We start from the raw sequence: 5,073 nt of genomic DNA on the forward strand, positions 1-5,073 counted from the left end.
TTGGATAACTCCACATGCATGCTTCCATAGGCAGCATTAACTGGACCCAGGGATTTACAAGTATATTTTTTAAAGGGTTTGAAGCTTAGAAAGAAAAGTTTTGGGGAGCAGAAAGAGTTGAAGTGGAAGGATTGGGGGTTAATATGAAAAAGATACATTGTATATTTGTATGAAATTTTTCAAAGAATAGGAAAAATGATGAATCCCATCATCTTTGATATGCTTACCTCAGTCCTAAGACTTTATTCTGTATCAGGAACTATGTCAATGTGCATGACCACACCTAACACAACTCAACTTCAGAAACTGCCCCTTCTTTGTGTTCTAAGACAGCCAGCCTGGTATATTGGCTGTGCAATATGTGATTGCTATTGACTTGACTATATATGGAATTAACTAAAACCTCAAAATGGAGGGCACACATGTGGGGGGTTTCTGGTTAAGTTGAAGTAAGAAGATCTACTTCTACTTAGGATCTTTGAGGTAGGAAGACACAAATTTAATATTGATATTTTGAACTAAGAATAAAAACACACCTTTAATCTGGGTGATGAGGCAGTGAAACACACCATTAATCTGTGCTTCACCATCTACTGGGAGCCTATATAAGGAAGCTTTTATTCTTTTCCTGATTGCTCTTGCCTTGCTGGCAAGTCCATTCCTTGACTGGTATTAGATCCTATTTCTTAGGAATTCCAGCATCTACTGAAAACCAGCTTCATGGACTGAGCAACTTTTTTAGATTCTTGGATTTTGCACTCATAGCCAGCAATTGTTGGACCATAGCCTGTAAATCTTTCCAATAAATCCCCTTTATACATGAATATAAGTATGCATGTATGTATATGTATGTACATATGTATGTATGTGTTTATGTGTGTGTTGTCTTAGTTATAATTTTAATTACTGTAAAGAGAAACAATGATACAGCAACTCCTGTAAAGGAAAACAATTAATTGGGGTGGCTTATAGTTTCAGAAGTTTAGTTCATTCTCATCATGGTGGGACATGGCAGCATGCAGGCTGACATGATGCTGGAGAAGGAGTTGAAAGTTTTACATCTTTGCCGCCAGGCAACAGGAAGTGAACTGTGACACTGGGCATAGCTCGAGCATAGATATCCTCAAAGCCCAACCCCACACAGACACACTTCCTCTAACAAGGTCACACTCCAAAAAGGCCACACTTCCTAATAGTGACACTCTTTTGGAGGTTGTTTCTTTCAAACTAATATAGATAGATAGATAGATGGATAGATAGATATAGATAGATAGATATGAGAGATTCATTCTATAATTTCTGTAGTTCTGTTACTCTAAGGAATGATGACTAATACACAATGCAAGACCAGTAGTCTTGAAGTCAGTCAGGTCAGAAAAGATGATGGCCTTTTCCTATGTGTTTGTCCAGACCCTTCTTTACTCTACTCATTGATATCACTCGTGTCTCTGATCAAATATCACTTCACAGAATTTCTCTGGCCCCTATATTTAAAATATTGTCATTCCTCAACTCTTTCTCTAATTTAATTTTACATGTATTTATATCCCCTGAACCTCTTTCCCTACATTAGGCTATTACTGAGTTCCATGAGTGACAAGCAATCCATCTGTATTGCACACTCATCAACTGTGATCATGATTTGCTTAAACATAACTTTAATAAATTAATGGAAGTGCATGGTAAGAAATGGAATTATGTGCTCGTTTCTGCAGCACATATACTAAATTAGAATGACACAAAGAAGATTAGCATGGCTTCTGAGGAAGGATGACGCACAAATTTGTGAAGAATTAGAATTATAAGAAGTCCTCCTCTGCTAGATCTAGTATACTGCTTTACCCCCCAAAGGCACACATCACTTCCAGTACCTGGCAACAGAGGTTGCTTTGGGGGAAGTAGTATAACTGTACCATCCATTATTTTATAGGCTAAAGGAGAAAATAGCAGAAGAAACAGGAGCATAAACATAGGCTGGCTCTTTAAACAGCCAATGAAAATTTGTTTGCTCTCTATAAGTTTCCGATCCCTCTTTGTTTTACAACACAAGAAAAGAAGAAAATGAAAATAAAGTGAAAATATGAGGAAATGAGGGAAAAGGAGGAATCACAAAATTATATTTTAATTGTTCCACAATATAAATACAGTCAAGATCTAATTATACTGAGCCTGGTGCAGCATGCACACTTAACATCACTGCCATGCCCTCTATTCTTTATAGATAAAGTCTCCTTAAATAAAAGTTTCACTTTAAATAGCCAGAGAAACTTTAATCTCAATCTTACTCAATCTTACTCACCTTTTGCAATAATTTCAGTTTCAAATGAACATCACTAGTGCCATATATATCAATATTACCAAACTTTATAAGAGGTAATGATGTTTATTTTTCAGAGAGGCAGGAATATTTCTGCATATAAATATGCATGCATACACATGAACAAATACTTCATAAGAATGCCTACACACATATATATGTATATACCTATATATGCACATACATATATTATTTTGATATAATATACTTTTGTAAGCAGGTTTAAATTCAGACTTATGTTTTTTATAGATGGACTTTCCTACATATTCTATCTTTTGCAACTTCATGAGATGAGATATAATCAATGTGCAATAAGTTGAATATTTTTAAAATATGCAATTTTGTCAATATTGATGTACAGATAGATCATAAAACCATTGCCAGAAAGAAAATAAGAATTTCCATTATCCTCCAAAGTGTGTCTATAACAATTTTTATCCAATTCTAGATAACCACTAATCTGCTTTATGTAACCAGTTTTCTTCTAAAGAAATTTATATGAAAGGAATAAGATATGTGTTCTTTTGTGAAGCTTATTTCCTTTCCTATCATGAAAAGGCATACAAAGATAGGAAAAGTACCGTTTTTTAAAAGCACAAAATTAATTTGCAGGCACTATTCATGAGAGAGCCTAGACATCAGCATCACAAGGCAAGACTTCAAAAGCATAGTGTTAAATAAGCCCAAGAACACATGAACAGAGAAGCAAAGGCTGGCTGTGGTGTTCCAGGCTGTAACCTTAGGACTTATGAAGCTGAGACAAGCTGATCACCACACATTTGAGGCCAGCCTTGACTACACAGTGAGATCTTTCTGAAATAAACAAGAAAATACAACAAATAGAGAAAAGGAACCAAACAAAATGGTATAGAATAATATGAAGACAGAAGATAGTTGAAATTAAGAATCAAGTTGTGGCTGGGCATTGGTGGCACACACCTTTAATCCCAGCACATGGGAGGCAGAGGCAGGCAGATCTCTGTGAGTTTGAGGCCAGTTTGATCTACTGGGAAAGTTCCAGGACAGGCTCCAAAAAAATATAGAGAAACCCTGTCTCAAGACAAACCAAAATAAATATAAATAAATAAAATAATCAAGTTGCAACTGAAGCACTAAGATAGACAATAACAGTCATACAAAAACCCAAAACTAAGACTTGAACAAGTAAATATTCAGCAGTTGGAAAGAAAATTAATATTTGAGCCTGATCTATAAGAAAAACATAAGGGAGCAATTTAATATTTCCTGGAGAATATATAACATGCCATCAGGTTTACCTGCATAAGCACTGTGGGTTTCCCAGGTGAAGAAGAGGGAAAAAAAAGGAGCAGGAAGGAATATTTGAAAAAATAAAGACTGAATACTTCCTACATTTGATAAACACACACAGGTACACATGCACATACACATGTATACACACAAACATTAGCATTAACATACCCGAGAGTTTGATCCAAAAATCTCAATCAGTTTCATGAAAGATCAACTAAAAAGACACACATTTGAGGCACATTGTTATATGATATTTTTTTTAAATCCTGGAAAGAAAAATAACTTGTGATAAGAGAGTCTACCAGTTTTTCATCAGAATCATGGAGAACAAAAGACAGTTGGATGACACAGTTCACATTATAAATGCTTGGAAAAAAAAACTATCAACCAGGAAGCCTATGGAACAAGAAAACTGATTTAGAAATTAGGGCATAGTAAGAATTAATAAATTTAAAAGGCTATGGTAGTTAATTCACTCAGATCATCTTAAAAATAAAGACAAAAATGGTTAATACAATTTTAGAGATTTTTAAAAGTTAGAATTTCCATATATCAAAGAATGTGTTTGATAAAGTGAAAAGATAGTTTCAGAACAGGAAAAATGTATCTGCAAATCACATGCCATAAATGTCTATTGTCCATCATCTATTATATGTAATATCTAACATTTATAATTCAACAAAAAGATAAAATACACTTCACAATCTGGCAAATGTCCAAATCAAATGTTTATTTAAAACAAATATGAAAATGGCCATTAGGCATATTAAAGGTGCTTGAGATTATTCGATATATGGGTCATGCAAATAAAAGTCTCAAAGAGATAACATCCACACCATGAGAAAGGTGTATAACAAAATATCAAGAAATTACAAGTGTGATGATATTGTGAAGAACCTAAAAGACTGGAAAAATATATGCTGGAGCTCAATGTGATGGAGAAGGTTTTGGCATTTTCTAAAATGGCTAAAATAGAAATACCACTCAACTCAGTCACTCTACTTACTACTTAGAATTCAACTAAGTTACTGGAAGTAGATACTCGAATAAAATGCTGCATGCCAATATTCATTGCAACAATATCCATAGCAGAAAAAAAGGTAGAAAGAATGTTGAGTATTAATTAGTAGAGTAGATATCTGATGTGTGATAGATGCATTAACAATTGAAGAATATTCAGTCATAAAAAGAAATGGAATCTGGCACATGTTGAAATAAAATGAATAATCACTAGGTTGCTTAAAAAATGCTGTGAATAAAGGAAATTGTATGATCCTGCTCATATGAAACATTTAAATTGTACAAGTTCACAGACACAAAAAACAAAAGTCAGCCGGGCGTTGGTGGCGCATGCCTTTAATCCCAGCACTCGGGAGGCAGAGGCAGGTGGATCTCTATGAGTTCGAGACCACCCTGGTCTACAAGAGCTAGTTCCAGGACAGCCTCCAAAGCCACAGAGAAACCCTGTTTCGAAATACCAAAAA

The 5,073-nt window shown here is 34.7% G+C and overlaps 1 non-coding gene across 1 annotated transcript; it reads left to right on the forward strand.

Annotated features, from left to right (window-relative positions):
• The first annotated feature begins 1,699 nt into the window (after positions 1 to 1,699).
• LOC113834550 lies at positions 1,700 to 1,805 on the forward strand. The gene has a single exon (XR_003483115.1). It is a non-coding gene; the product is annotated as a U6 spliceosomal RNA (small nuclear RNA).
• Positions 1,806 to 5,073: the final 3,268 nt, after the last annotated feature.

This window comes from Cricetulus griseus, chromosome 2, assembly GCF_003668045.3.
Source record: "Cricetulus griseus strain 17A/GY chromosome 2, alternate assembly CriGri-PICRH-1.0, whole genome shotgun sequence".
Lineage (NCBI taxonomy): Eukaryota > Metazoa > Chordata > Mammalia > Rodentia > Cricetidae > Cricetulus > Cricetulus griseus.